The sequence below is a fragment of the Leuresthes tenuis genome, unplaced genomic scaffold (genome assembly GCF_036924035.1).
Source record: "Leuresthes tenuis unplaced genomic scaffold, fLeuTen1.0.hap1 SCAF_19, whole genome shotgun sequence".
Taxonomy (NCBI): Eukaryota; Metazoa; Chordata; class Actinopteri; order Atheriniformes; family Atherinopsidae; genus Leuresthes; species Leuresthes tenuis.
In genome coordinates this window covers 29340260-29356561 of record NW_027325373.1, presented here as the reverse complement: position 1 = coordinate 29356561, position 16302 = coordinate 29340260, and positions in this window count along the sequence as shown.

The window sequence follows — 16302 nt, the reverse complement described above, 5'->3', positions numbered from 1 at the left end:
TCACACTCTGGTGCCGCACCTGCACCAGCTGCGCTGCAAAGGCTCGTCCGAAGTCAACTCCTCAGGCTGCCATGGGCACAGTGCGGGTTGGTGCTCCTATGGAGAGGATAGCAGTTGATTTGATGGGACCTCTGAATGAAACGGAGAGGCGAAACAGCTACATACTGGTCGTACAAGACTATTTCAGCAAATGGGTGGAGGCCTACTCTGTTCCCAATGAGCAAGCAGTGACAGTGGCAGAGAAGATTGCCTCAGAGTGGGTATGCAGATACGGAGCCCCACAGTGCCTGCACAGCGACCAGGGCACCAACTTTGAATCAGCAGTGTTGCAGGAGATGTGCGCCCTGCTGGGGATTAACAAGACACGAACAACACCCTTTCACCCGCAGTCCGACGGCCAAGTGGAGCGCTTTAATGCCACCCTGCAGAAAATATTGGCCACTACTGCAGAGCGTTGCCATTGGGATTGGGATGTCATGATTCCGTACGCAGTGATGGCCTATCGAGCAACCAAACACAGCTCCACAGGCCTGACACCTAACATGATGCTCTTTGGAAGAGAGACAACTGAGCCAATCGACCTGGTTGCAGGTCTGCCCCCGGATACTGACCACTCAAACACACCTCCACAGTATGTCCAGCGGCTCAGAGAACGGCTAGAGCTCTCACACCAGCTGGCACGGGAAGTGCTAGGGAAATCTGTTGAACGGGCCAAACGACAGTACGACAAAAATATCTGTCAGGTCCAACACAAAGTTGGTGATGCAGTTTGGTACCTGATAAAAGGCAACAAGAGGGTGAAAAACAAGGTACGGAAGTTTTTACCTTCTTATGAGGGCCCCTATTTTCCACTCCTCAACCAAACTGAACATTTTTCCTATCGGTAACTACTTGTATGTTTGGTAGTAAATCGAAAGCTGCCGGGGTAACGTGTCCCACTGTACCCACAAGCTGCCAGGCTCTGTGGTTAGAGAGAGCGCAAAAAAATAAAAATTGGTGGACTGACAACTGGAGGAGTGGTAGTCAACCTCCACCTCCACGGCTGGCCGAGGTGCCCTTGAGGAGGGCTCTGTAACCCCTCCCTGCTCCCCGGGCGCTGTGATTGGCTGCCCCACCGCTCCAGTGTGTGGCATCTGTCTCCATGAGTGTGTGACCCTGTGCATGTGTGTGTTCAACAGGTTACAACCTGGATGGGCCACATGCGGAGGAGTCATTTTAAATTAAATCATTTTAGTTATTTACATTGATCCTCTATCATTCAAATGGTTATTAGTATGCCATGAGACTAAAGTGAAAGAAAGTTTACCTGTTTTGACAATAATTAAAACCAGATTCATTGGTTGGCTCCCTGGGGTTGTAATTGCAAGACAGTTTCTCCTGAAATGCCTCAAGTCAAGATGAAGCACAGGTCTGCTACTCAGGCTTTGTGGACTCTTCTTTTATAACAAACCATTACACAGAAAACTGTGAAAATGTGGTTCCTCCTCTCCAGTACCCCCGAATAGACCTTACCAGGGAGGCTGAGGAGTGTGATCCAGTTTTTCCTGTCTGACACAAACATTCTTACAATTTGAATGGAGTGAATGGATGTTTTTATGTCTAACAATGTTTAAATATTTGATGCTAATGATAAAAGCTCCACGATGTCAGATTTTATGTTCAAAGCAGAACATGTGAAACAGCATAAAAAGTCAACATTGACTGAACATCATACATGTGTAACTGTGCTGTCGACACAGTGATGTAAACACTAGATAAAGAGAGAGAATGAGCTTTTTACTGTCGGACTGTGTTGACTAAAGTGAGGACAGAAAACAACAGACTGAGCGAACAAAGAGAAAATCAGGAACCTGCAGGGAAATCTTGCCCCACAGCTGAAAGTTTCTCCTTTAAACAGAGAAGTTTCAGTATTTTTCTGTTTTCACCACACTGCTTAATGAGTTCAGGCGTTGATGCTGATCAGTGTTTCCTGAATTGTTCTGTTCTGTTGAAGAGTACTTTTAGTTGTAAATGATGTTGTCAGATTGGTAAATAAAATCTACTCTTTGTTCCACTGTCTTCATATAGAAAGTCCAAGATCTTTAATCCTTCCGCAGGCAAGAGGAAAATTGTGCGTCCAGAGTGGAGTCCTCCTGTTAGACACTAATCCATATGCTGATGTACATTCCAGCTGTCGTGACACTAAACAGTGAAATTAATCTTATAACGAGTAAAATCTATTCATGGTTCAAATGTTTTGACCTGTTTTGACTCCTCCTGTAAGCATGTAGTGTTCTAACCCTTCACACTGTGGGGTCAATGTTTGTTTCATTCAAAAAGGAGTGTATCAACTCTATGTAAGCACAGTGCATAAATATGTACAATAAAAGGTGATATCAAACCCTCAGCAATATAAGAAATACCTTATTTGTCCTCGGAAGAATAACTTTTGAAGAAAATTACCTTTTAATTGACAAGTAAAATTGTTTCTTATTTTGATAAAAGAATCCAAACAAATTTAGCTTTTTTTATTTTTACAATGTTTTATTTTATTTAAACACATAAATCAATGTAATAATACTTTTTGTAGGAACATATTCATATTCTTATTTGAATGACACAATAATGCTCTTAACAGTTGTGAGAACAATGCACTGATACTTTCAGTCAGTGCAGTTGTTCAGGATGAAAAGATAGAGCCGTACAAAAGATATCTACATTTTAAGTATTTTTATTGATGTTACTGTAACAGGATGTATAGAGATTTCATTGGTTGACTAGTCTTATGTGCGAATACTAAATGCTGCCGCTACTTTCTCTCTTGATGTTGTTGTCGGCGATGTTTTGGCGTCATATATTTTTTGAAGCGCCTCCACATTGAAGGCAGCTCTGGTCTTTCTTCTGAGGGGTTAAACTTGTCCACTGCTTGTTCTGGTACTGCAAGTTTAAGAGACACGTCTTCTGTGGCATGTAAGGAGTTTGATGTTGGAGAGTCCTCTGAATGTTTAGAGGTTGGTTCCATTTCGATGATAATGAAAGTTCTTTCTTGATTGTTTTCTGGAAGTGGTTCCTGGACAACGATCTGTGATGAAATGTCCTCGGTGTCTTGAGGTTCCTGGATGACTTCAGGCTGGTCGTTCTTTATAATGGTCTCTACCGTCTTTTTGTTTTTGCGTCAACGCTTTTTAGAAGAAACTTTCTCTTTCGGTGGCTCTGAGACATCTTTTGGTTGTGGGACTAATTCCATTTCGATGTCACTCACCAGTTGTGGGACCACGTCTGGTTGTGGCACTCCAGCCTGATGAGCCAAATCTGATGGAATCACTTCCTGTGAGTCTTCAGAAGCCCTTTCTATTTCTTTTTCTTCCACAGGTTCGGAAATCTTCTCTGGTTCCTGTATATGGATCGGTGATGAAATGTCCTCCGTGTCTTGAGGTTCCTGGATGACTTCCGGCTGGTTCTTTACAATGGTTTCTGGCGTCTTTTTGTTCTTGCGCCGACGCTTCTTTGATGTAACGTTCTCTTTTGGTGGCTCAGGGATCCCTTGTGGTTCTGTTTTGTTGACTCCCTCCACTTCTAGATTCGATACTTCCACTTGTGAAGCCAGCTCTTCTACTATTATGTTCTTTGGTGGAAGACGTATCTGATCTAAATGGAGTTCTGGGAGGATGTACAGCTCTGTTTTTTCTTCTGGCTTGATGATTACGGATAGAAATATTTTATTTAATTAATATCTTTGTTGATAGGATATGTACCTCAGACTTTTAAGGTTGCTGTAATTAAACCTTTACTTAAAAAACCTACTCTTGATTCAGAAGTGTTGGCTAATTATCGACCTATATCCAATCTCCCTTTTTTGTCTAAAGTTCTTGAAAAAATAGTTTGTGATCATTTACACCGAAATAATCTGTTTGAAGAGTTTCAGTCAGGATTCAGAGTGCATCATAGCACAGAAACAGCACTGGTGAAAGTTACCAATGATCTCCTGTTAGCTTCTGATAGCGGACTTGTTTCTGTACTTGTCCTGTTGGATCTCAGTGCTGCATTTGATACGATCGATCACAGCATTCTGTTACAGAGACTTGAACATCTTATTGGGATTAAAGGAACTGCATAAGGCTGGTTTAAGTCATATTTATCTGATAGATTCCAGTTTGTTCTTGTAAATGAAGAATCTTCCTCACACGTTGGAGTAAGTCATGGAGTTCCTCAGGGTTCTGTGCTTGGACAGATTCTTTTTACTTTATACATGCTTCCATTAGATAACATTATCAGACAGCATGGCATAAATTTCCATTGTTATGCTGATGATACTCAGCTGTACTTATCTATGAAACCAGATGAAACCAACAGGTTGGTCAGACTACAAGCCTGTCTTAAAGACATAAAGACCTGGATGACTCAGAACTGTCTTCTTTTAAATTCAGACAAAACTGAAGTTGTTCTCTTTGCACCTGAGCGCTTCAGGGAGAAATTGTCTAGTTATATAGTTACTCTAGATGGTATTTCCTTGGCTTCTAGTTCTACAGTGAGGAACCTTGGAGTTATTTTTGACCAGAATTTATCATTTGACGCACATATAAAACTGGTTTCTAGGACTGCCTTCTTTCACCTTCGTAATATTGCTAAAATCAGGAACATCCTGTCTCAGGGTGATGCAGAGAAACTAGTTCATGCATTTGTTACTTCAAGATTGGACTACTGTAATTCCTTATTATTGGGCTGTCCCACATATTCTCTGAAAAGCCTCCAGCTGATCCAAAATGCTGCAGCCAGAGTTCTGATGAGAACTAACAGGAGAGATCATGTTTCTCCAGTTTTAGCTTCTCTTCATTGGCTCCCTGTTAAATTCAGAATAGAATTTAAGATTCTTCTTCTCACATATAAAGCTCTTAATGACCGAGCTCCATCATATCTTAAAGATTTAATTGTAAGGTATTTTCCTAACAGAGCACTTCGTTCCCAAACTGCAGGTTTACTTGTTGTTCCCAGAGTTTCTAAAAGTAGAATGGGAGGTAGAGCCTTCAGTTATCAGGAACCTCTCTTGTGGAATAAGCTGCCAGTAAATGTCCTGGAAGCAGACACCCTTTCCACTTTTAAGATTAGGCTTAAAACTTTCCTTTTCAATAAAGCTTTTAGTTTGGGATGGCTCAGGTAATCCTGAAACATCCCATAGTTAAGCTGCTATAGGCTTAGACTGCTGGGGGACCTCATCTGTCACACCTTTCCTCACTTTGCTCTCTTTTTCCCCCTGTTTAATTTCACAATTGATTTTATGTACATGTGACATTATTGTGGTTATTAACTTGTGTTTCCCTGTTCCAACAGGTATCCTTTGAATGGCGTTATGGTGTTTTTCCCCCCTCTTTTCCCTCTTTTCTGTCTTCTCAAACCCCAGCTGGTCGAGGCGGATGGCCACCCTTCCTGAGTCTGGTTCTGCCAGAGGTTTCTTCCTGTTAAAAGGGAGTCGTTCCTTTCCACAGTCGCCACAGGCACGCTCAGGACGGGAGATTGGACTGAAGACAAGTTTCGGTGCAATCTGTTGGTTTCCTTAGCTAGGATATTAATTTTTTGAATTGGCTCTATATGAATTAATTGGATTATGATTACAATGAATTGAATTCCAATTGGCTTGAATTGGACTATATTATTTAAGTACCTTGAGATGACAATTGTTGTAATCTGGCGCTATATAAATAAAATTGAATTGAATTGAAATTGAAATACAGCCTTCATAAGTTCTGCCACCTTCTTTTCCTGTGTCTTTGTTGCCTCCTCCTGTGCCTTTAGTTTGGAGGCAAGATCAATATTGGAGGCAGTCTTTTCTTTGAGTTGTTCTTTCAAGCTCTCTAGCTCTTTCACAACCGACTGATATTCAGTTTCAGATACTGGTGGTTTCAGTGTTTCACAAAATTCTGCAATGACTTCATTGCATTCCTTGAGCTCCTGCTCACACTTTTCACGGAGATGACGCTCACATGTCAAACTGTTTTCCAGGTCCTTCAGTTTTTCCTCCCAAATGGAGCAGCTATTCTCTGCTGCGACTCTTCTGTCTTTTTCTCGTGTTAGAAAGAAATTCTTTTTCAGCAGCTTAGTCCTGACAATATCCATCCGGTGATATAAATAGTTGATCTTGTCCTTATTATGTTGGTAAGATTCCTGTAATTTCTCTGATCCATAATCTTCGTCGGCACCAGAGGCATTAGAGGGAATCTCCTCGGTTTGTGAAATTGGAAACTTCCAGGTGACGCAACGAACTTTGGAGGCCTGGGGATGATCCTGCACAAGCTGGACGTCCTCGGAATGAGGAGTCACAGCCGCAGCAGAGACCTGGGATTGTTCCTTTTCCAACAGCTCATTTTCTGAGCTTGATGTTAAAATTTCTGATCTGTTGGTGGGTTCCTCCAAACCTTTGTTACTGCCAAAAGTAATGTTATATTTGTAGGAGGCCTGGGATTGTTCTTTTTCAAACTGGTCATTTCCTTGGCTTGATGTTAAAATTTCCTGCCTGTTGTTGGGTTCCTTATAACTTTCGTTACTGCCAAAAGTAATGTTATATTTGTTGGAGGCCTGGGCTTGTTTGTCGGTTTTTGAATTTGGAAACTTCCAGGTGACGCGACAAACTTTGGAGGCCTGGGGATGATCCTGCACAAGCTGGACGTCCTCGGACTGAGGAGTCACAGCCGCAGCAGAGACCTGGGATGGTTCTTTTTCCTCTTCCTCATTTACTGTTTGAGGAGACGGGGAATCCTCTGAGGCCTGGCATTGTTCTTTTTCCAAAAGGTCATTTTCTGACTTGTTGGAGGGTTCCTCATAACTTTCATTATCACCAAAAGTAATGGTATATGTGTAGAAATCCTCAGGTAAATCGTCGTCTACCATGTCACACCACTGAAGTTGAGCAGATAATATCTTGGTTTGACTCATTTTGCTTGTTGTTTTTAAGAGCTTGTCAAAATGACTATTTAAGATAGTAATAAAGTGTTGTTTTTAAGAGTTTGTCAAAATGACTATTTATAATAGTAATTAAGTTTTGTTTTTTTAGGCGATGTGAAAATCGTTTACTGTGACTTTCAAATTTGCTTCTAAAACTGGACGTGTTTCTTCAGATAAACTCCTGACGAACTGTGAAAAAGGAGTGAAAATGTCTGGCCTATATAACATTTGTGAAGTCAAACAACATCAGAGGTGACATCAATTGTGATGTCAAACAACATCAGTGATGACATCACAATTTAGTGATAAGACTAAAAAAGAGCAATGGCGCTCCGTTCTCAGCCACCATCTTGTGTGTTGTTTTGCGCTCTTGTTCAGTTTTATGATTATACATTTTTAAACTTTTTTTCTGTGAAATCTCAAAATATTATTGTCCAGGTCAGTTTTAATGCATTAATTGTATGTTATGGTACTCACAACTGCTTTCTTTATGCCTCCACTGGAAAATTGGATCTTATTCTGTGATGATCTGCAGGTTTGAAGGCCTCTGTTTGGTCTGGTCTGAAATTGCAGTCCGGATTCCAAAATGTTGATTTTTGTTCTCTGTTAATCACTTGATGACTTCAGCTGAATACTTCATGTCACTGTCACGTTGCAAGGTCCACTTCTGCCAGTTTTTCAGCAACCAGTGTAATGTTTCCCACCAGCAGTGTTTACCAAGACAGAGTAATGTCAGTTTTTAAAATGTTTCCAAGATAAGCCTTTTTCCACATTTGATATGTTTTTCCTGAAATTCCATTCAGGTTTATTTATATAATGCTAAATTACAACAAATGTCATCTCAGGGCATTTCAATGATATAATCTAATTAAGGCCAATTTGAGTCATATTCCAATTAATTAATTTAAAAGTGAATCCAATTCATTCACACAGAGCCAATTCAAAAACAATTTACTGACTAAGAAACCAACAGATTGCACCAAAACTTCTCTTCAGTCCAGTCTCCCAAACTTGCATTATATCTAATTAGCTATAACTTTGAAAGTCCCATTTTGAAAGTGGAGTTTTAAGCCTTAAAATAAGTGATTTTCAGGTGGCTAGAATAGAATAGAATAGAAAAATACTTTATTCAACCCCCAGTCAGGGAAATTCAAATTAAGTCAAGTTTCTCATAAAATCATAAATATTTGCAATGATTGTGTGTTAATCCCAAGAAAATGTTCAAGTCTCTGTTGTGCTCGATGCTGTGATCGATCGTATCAAATGCAGCACTGAGATCCAACAGGACAAATACAGAAACAAGTCCGCTATCAGAGGCTAAGAGGAGATCATTGGTAACTTTTACCAGTGCTGTTTCTGTGCTATGATGCACTCTGAATCCTGACTGAAACTCTTCAAAGAGATTATTTCTATGTAAATGATCAAAGTTGAACTGCAACTATTTTTTAAGAACTTTAGACAAAGGGAGATTAGATATAGGTCGATAATTAGCCAATACACACTGCTCAACAAAAAAAAAAAGAAACTTTGAAAACAGATCTCAGTGGAAGAATCATACTGCATATCCAGGCAATGTGTGAAGGATGAAAGACCACAATTGGCATTAATGATCAACGCAGACTGAATTCAAAGACACCCCTATCATGTGAAAAGGGCGAAAGGGCCATTGTAGCAACTGAAAATGATACCAAGTGGCCCCCACATAATTGTATGCATTCATTACAACATTGGGGCATGCTTCTAATGGATCAACATACGGTGCCCTGAAGGGACATTTATCCCAAATGTGGAAAAGAGCATCACTGAACTTCTGGACAGTCAGATGTAACCCAACTGTATGAGTTTAACCAAGACATGTCCTAGAGGTTTTTTTTTAATTTTTTTTATTGGATTTAATAAGGCCAGAGTATACTGTCATGCTCTAGGAGGAACACAGGACCCACTGCACCAGTACATGGTCTCACAACAGGGCCAAGGAGTTTAACCAGATACCCATGGGCAGCTGTTAAGCCTGTAGAGGTCTGTGTATCCTTCAGTGGATATGCAGAGTACTACAACATGCTCCTTGACTGGAACATGGGCCCAAGGAGAAACTGTTAAGCGCACAGGAGGCAGGAGGGTCATGTCATCAGTAGTGACACTGACCAGGGCAATATTGAAGTACCCAAGAATCAGAGAAGGCAGAAATTAAAAGTTGATGGTTTTATTCCAAGTAAATAAAATGCATCTTAAGCCACCGCCAGGACAGTCTGGTTGCCGCTGGACACATCCGCCAGGACAGTCTGGTTGCCGCTGGACACATCCGCCAGGACAGTCTGGTTGCCGCTGGACACATCCGCCAGGACAGTCTGGTTGCCGCTGGACACATCCGCCAGGACAGTCTGGTTGCCGCTGGACACATCCGCCAGGACAGTCTGGTTGCCGCTGGACACATCCGCCAGGACAGTCTGGTTGCCGCTGGACACATCCGCCAGGACAGTCTGGTTGCCGCTGGACACATCCGCCAGGACAGTCTGGTTGCCGCTGGACACATCCGCCAGGACAGTCTGGTTGCCGCTGGACACATCCGCCAGGACAGTCTGGTTGCCGCTGGACACATCCGCCAGGACAGTCTGGTTGCCGCTGGACACATCCGCCAGGACAGTCTGGTTGCCGCTGGACACATCCGCCAGGACAGTCTGGTTGCCGCTGGACACATCCGCCAGGACAGTCTGGTTGCCGCTGGACACATCCGCCAGGACAGTCTGGTTGCCGCTGGACACATCCGCCAGGACAGTCTGGTTGCCGCTGGACACATCCGCCAGGACAGTCTGGTTGCCGCTGGACACATCCGCCAGGACAGTCTGGTTGCCGCTGGACACATCCGCCAGGACAGTCTGGTTGCCGCTGGACACATCCGCCAGGACAGTCTGGTTGCCGCTGGACACATCCGCCAGGACAGTCTGGTTGCCGCTGGACACATCCGCCAGGACAGTCTGGTTGCCGCTGGACACATCCGCCAGGACAGTCTGGTTGCCGCTGGACACATCCGCCAGGACAGTCTGGTTGCCGCTGGACACATCCGCCAGGACAGTCTGGTTGCCGCTGGACACATCCGCCAGGACAGTCTGGTTGCCGCTGGACACATCCGCCAGGACAGTCTGGTTGCCGCTGGACACATCCGCCAGGACAGTCTGGTTGCCGCTGGACACATCCGCCAGGACAGTCTGGTTGCCGCTGGAGGCCTCTTTCAGTGCGGTCATGAGGTCATTTAATCTTGCGCTGCCATTTGACGCCTTAACTTCCACTTCATTTGTTTCCAGTTGCACTGAAAGAAACAGGCATACAAGACCAATTCAATACACCTTAATTGCCAAGTCCCACTACTTTGACCTGGAACTTTGTTAGCTTAACCAAGTTAACCACATTTTTGTAATAACTGAGTACAAGAACAAGACTTTCTCAGGAGCTGCTTCAAACACCAAATGAAGCTGTCCCCACACCACAGAAATTTTATTTCAAATTTTTTTATGTAAACATGAAAAGCTGCTTTAAATGAAACAGTCGCATATAATTTCTAAGTATTAAATTCTTCTGCTGTAAGAAGCCAGGATAAATGTTCAGTTGGTCACAGAACCTGCTCACCTTCTTCAACATTTTTCACCAACATGGAATCCATCGACTTAAGAAGGCCAAGGTTTGTCTTGGGAGAAACATCATTGGATGACCAGTCTGTAAGGAAACCAAGGAGTTATTGTCAGAAAGAAGCTCAAAAGAGTTGATGCTATTGATTTACTGACCATTTTCATTCCTCTGCAGCACATAAGATCTTCCATTTGTTCCAACAACTGGCAAACACCAGCCTATGGACAGATAATTCATTAAAGTTTCATGTTTCTGCAACTTCATGGAACAACATAAACAACCTCACCCTGACACATCAGATTACCATAAAACCCATTACAACAAAAAACTAATTATTCAAGGGAAATATATATATTTACGTAAAGAACACTAAAACACAAACCTCTGGTTAACCATATTGTCAGACCACAAATTATCTGGACCCAAACAGCTCCCATTGCTTCAGTTTAAACATAAAAATGCAACAGGCAAGTTTTAAAAAGTTCATCTGGCAGGTATCACAGCTGTTCCTCATAGGTCTAATTGGCTTTCAACTCAGAGAAGACATGCAGGATTCGTTGTACCTTGGAATTTGGAAATTGGGACTCATAATTTATCATATTTGTTTCACAAAGTGGGTAAAGAAATCAGAGCAACCTTAGCTTTGCTTTGCTGCTTTGTTACAAAGAACAAACAATTATGTAGTTGATTAAACTGAAGAAAAAATTTTATTTGAATGAGGCATAAAGTGGGAGGAGACCCCGGGGGAGACCCAGGACACGTTGGAGAGACTATGTCTCTCGGCTGGCCTGGGAACGCCTCGGGGTCCCCCCGGAAGAGCTGGAGGAAGTGGCCGGTTACAGAGATATCTGGGTTTCTCTGCTCAAGCTGCTGCCCCCGCGACCCGACCCCCGGATAAGCGGCAGATGATGGATGGATGAGGCATAAAGTACTTTTATGCCTTATTAAACCAATAATGAAAGAAAGCTTTAATATTTCACTTTTTAGTTAAAATATAAGTGAAGAGATAATGGAGTATATCTAATCAACTTAAGATGGTGTTTTCTTTGATTTCTCAGTCTGAACTTCTAAGTTCCCAGTTGTTATTGAATGCAGCATCAGGTTTTCCTGTGACAGACATATGATCAAACCAATCAGATTACTGAACTCTTAGCTATAATTCCTATAATACTTGATTCCAGGTGCTTTTTCTGTGTACAAGTGAGTTTAACACAATAAAGAAACAAGGTTTGTCCTTAAAAGATACCTGAGAAATAGTTGCATTACTGTGGTAAAAGCTCTCCAATCTCATAAATACCTGATACAATAACTGTGAATATAGGGAATTGTTAGATCAGAACTAGGACATGTTCTTGATAAATACTTTACTTTACTTCTCTGCAAAATTTCTTCTTATATCTTTTCGGCAAAAATTAAAATAAGACCAAATGTTGGTAATGAATCAAGAAAAATTCTAATGAATCCTATGTGAATCATGATTTGGTGTTTTGTTTTTTTCACTGAATCACAATGAAAATTTGAGATATTTCACAATGAAAATACAGTTTAGCAGAAGCCGATGTAAAAAGTCATGGTCAGCTGTCTTCATCTGGAGAAAATGTTGGTTGTCGTAAAAAGTGGAACCAGAATTGGCAACTTTTAATGAAAGAAATTTGTTCTTTAAATTAAATGTAAAATATTCACACCCACCTGTGCTCTAATTCAAGTGTTCAGATACCCCAAATAACCAATAAATTACAGTTTTGTATCATAAAGTTTTTTCCTGAGAATCATTGATCAGGTCAAAAATATATTTCTTAATGCCAGCTTTTCAAACAGCTCCAACACTTGGCATTCCACATCCTCATGAACCTTTCATACAGTTGATGAGAAGCATGGTTGTATGACATCTGTTCTTATGCAGGAACATGGGGGCAGGCAAAGGCCAGTGGCGTATTTCTCAGCAAAATTGGACTCTGTGGCTACAGGCCTGCCTGGTTGTCTTCTTGCTGTTGCAGCTGCAGAGAAAGCTGTCCTGGCCTCTCGTGATATTGTAGGCTACACTAATTTGAGTGGAGGTGCTGCGGGAAGAGAAAGTGGTACATTAAAGACCAAGTTAGCCAAATGTTGTGACGAAATGGGTCTGCCATGGACAAAAGCATTACCAATTGTGCTCACCTTTATGAGGATGAGAATCAGAGCTCGAGTGAATCTCAGCCCATTTGAAATTTTATTTGGCAGACCTCCTAACCTGGGATTGGGACCTGTAACCAGACCCCTCCCTTCCACAACTGTTTGTGATGATGATCTCAAGTTTCACAGACAGGGAAAGCAGCCCTTCCAGCCACAGCAGACACACCTCTGCACCCACTCCAACCAGGTGACTGGGTAGTGGTGAAGGAACTTCGAAGGAAAAACTGGAAGTTCAAAAGTTGGTAAGGCCCGTTCCAGGTGCTACTGGTCACTCACACAGCTGTTAAAGTCGCAGTGAGAGCAACCTGGATTCATGCCAGTCACTGTAAGAAGGTGACGCAACCAGTTGATGATTTAACACCCTGACATACATCAGCCTAACCATCACGCCCGGAAGGACGAAAAGAGTCAGCAGTAAAAGCTGTACTCCACCAGTGTGTTAAGTGCTAGTAACCTCTGACACTGAAGATTGAACCATCCTTACTGAGACCTGCAATGAAGCGACGTGGTGATCACACGTGCGAACCATGGCAGAAACTGTTTGTTATTTGTATTTTCTTATTTATAACCAGCATGTGCACATTTTATCTTGATTTCACTGGAAGCAAAAATATAGATCATCTTAAAGATGCCTCTCCTGGTGGCAACTCCAGGAAATGTTTTACAAGAACCATGGGTGATGCGCAACGTTTGGTATCAATTGGAGAATTATATTCTGTCAGATCTGTCACCAAAAATTCTTGTGTGGTTTGTATGAAAGATGCACAACCAGGAGTGCCTGGGGGGAAGTTGATCCTTTAACTTGTACTTCCTATGGCATCTGCTCTAATGACAGTCTTAATGAGAGGCTGTACCTGCCTGAGATTGCCCCTGTGATGGCAAGATATCTACTCCGTGGTAATGTAAATTGTACCCATCACCTGTGTTTGACACATTGTTGACTGATGAGAGAAAGTTATTCTAAGGGCGTGGTTGGTAAATATCCTAGTGAGGGAGATCACTATGCTTGGCGTACAGAATGTCCGCCCCTCACTAGTCACATTATTCCACAACGGCCATATTTTAAGTTAGCTAGAGCACAAAATACTTGTATAGTTTGCTTTGAATCCCAACCTGAATCTGCAAATGAATTCAACAGACGCGCACTGGGCAGTGTTCCCCCTGACATGTGTAATGTTATTGTCCCTGTCAGGTGGGGAAGAAATAGTTCTCAGAATTTAGCACGTATCTCACCAAATGACTCAAAGAACTTCTTTGCTTTCAAGTTTTCCTCAAGTGTTACTGTGTATAACCTGCAAATGACCAGCCTGTCCTGTTTTTCTGAAATTCCTCTTTACAATGGTGGGCTTGTTATTGTCACGGACCGTGAAGCACTGGACGCAGATGCAGGGTAGAAACAATAACCAGATTTTATTTATATAATGATAGTCACTTGCAGAGCAAAGCAATAGATTATGAATTCCTAACTCACTCTTCTCGATACCTGTGGGGAGAAGAGTGAGACTATAAAACTTATCAAAAGAAAACTCTCTCCACGCTAGGAGGAAAAAACAAAAGGTTATATAAATCTTACAACTAAATTTATCCCTCTCCGAACCGTCGGAGGCTCTATAGAAATTTAACAAAACCAATAAACAAAAGAGGCTCCTTCTAATGGAGTTGCTATGAAAGTTATCACTAGAAATCAAAGACACTCCTCTACCGGAGGTACCACTGAATAAACGACAATACAAAGAAAACTTCACTTGGCTAAATCTATGAAAAAACTTACAACATAAAAAATCGCTCTCAAGGAGGAAATCATTAACAAACAAGATCTTTGGTTTACGTAGGCGTGGATCACTGTGGAGGCTAGCGGACGAAAGCTCGAGAGACAATTCAACACACTGGCAACGAGACAAGGGAAGACGCAGACTAAATACACATGAGGGACCAAGGGGAACAGGTGGAAACACTTGGGAATCAGGGTGTAGGTACCAGATGTGCTCGGGGCCCTGCGCCTATTGGCTGGACGTTGGCACGATGACGTAAGGGAATGTGATTGGTCCGGACAACTTACTGAAGAAGTAAAAAAAACAACCTATTGAAGTCGTTTTCGCGGCTCTTTGTAGGAAACATGGATGGCTTTTACAAAGAAATCCAGCATTATCTTTCGAAAGGGACTTTACCCCGAGCACATCTGATTCTTATGAAATGGGACGCAATGTAGTTTGTAATACAGTTGGAGTTTCTATTAAATAACCTCATATTGGCATTCATAAAATGTAAATAGTGGGGTAAACGTAAACCCAAACAGGCGCAGGGCCCCGAGCAGATTTGGTAACCCGAGCACATCTGGTACCTACAAGGGAAGACAATGAGACACATGGCACGGGAGGAAGAGCAAGTTATCTGAAACGAGAGGAGTTGTTAATTTCAAAATAAAACAGGAAGTGACAAGACAATATACAAAGACCTAAGAGTCTCTGTGAGACCTGACAGTTATAATGAGATAGCTGCACTTTAAGGGGGCAACCTCAACTGATGGTTGGGGAGGAAAGATAGAAGAACAATCAACTATACCCAAAGAGAGATGATGTGATAAGTGGGCAATATAACTGTGTGTTTTTTGCCTTTTGTGGTTTGAGCAACTCAGTATTTTATACTGTATTGTTCTCTCTTGCAAGATATTATTATTAAAGCATCTTATCAATCTTATCTTATTATCATTAAAGCATCTATTAAAGTTATCTTAAGAAAATAACTCTGTGCAAAATGACTCTGTGCATTACTAAAATTTTTGTGTACTCGGGTCTTTATTTTGTTAGATAATTCCCTGTAAAGCCTGAGCCATGAAATAACTGTCAGAAAAAAATGTTTTTTTAAAAACATTTGTGTTTGTTGAACCTTCTAACAACCAAAAAAAATGTATATACATTTGCATATATGATTTTTAATACGTATCATATTTGATATATCAGGTATTGATGTGTAATTCATCGCTCAGTTTGTTTACCTTAAACAAACAAAAACCCTTACAACACAACATTTTTAACTCATTAAACTTTGAGTTTCCTTTAAACTGTTCTTAAAGTAATTTCAAACAAGCAACAGAACATTTTTTACATATTGCAAAACAATGTCATACATATTCTGTATCTGCTGAAATAAAGCTATCACGCAGCGATGACAAACCCACCAGCGGAACCAGTGTGGTGGAAGAGGAACCTTTCACTTAGATTTGTTTATTTTTTGGTACACCACATCTTATTTTGTATTGTGGTAGGCCTGAAAACAGTTTCTCTCCTTGTTCAGGCAAAGATGGACATCACATTTCACGAAATAGACATGGGTGAAATGATTGCCTGTGCAGTGTTTGTTGGGTTTCCCATGTTGGAAAATGGGAAAATTCTCACATCAGGGGGCACACTAGATGTTGGCCTTTTGCAGGGGGGATCTGATTCCCCTCCTTCTGGAGATAATAATGGTCTGCCACACTTGATTTGGCCCTTTCCTGCTCTAGTGAGAGAGGTGCAAACAGAAGCTTAAAATCTTCGAAAGGGCATAGGTTTCAGATCTTGGTGGTAGTAGAACGAAGGAGGGTTCCATGTG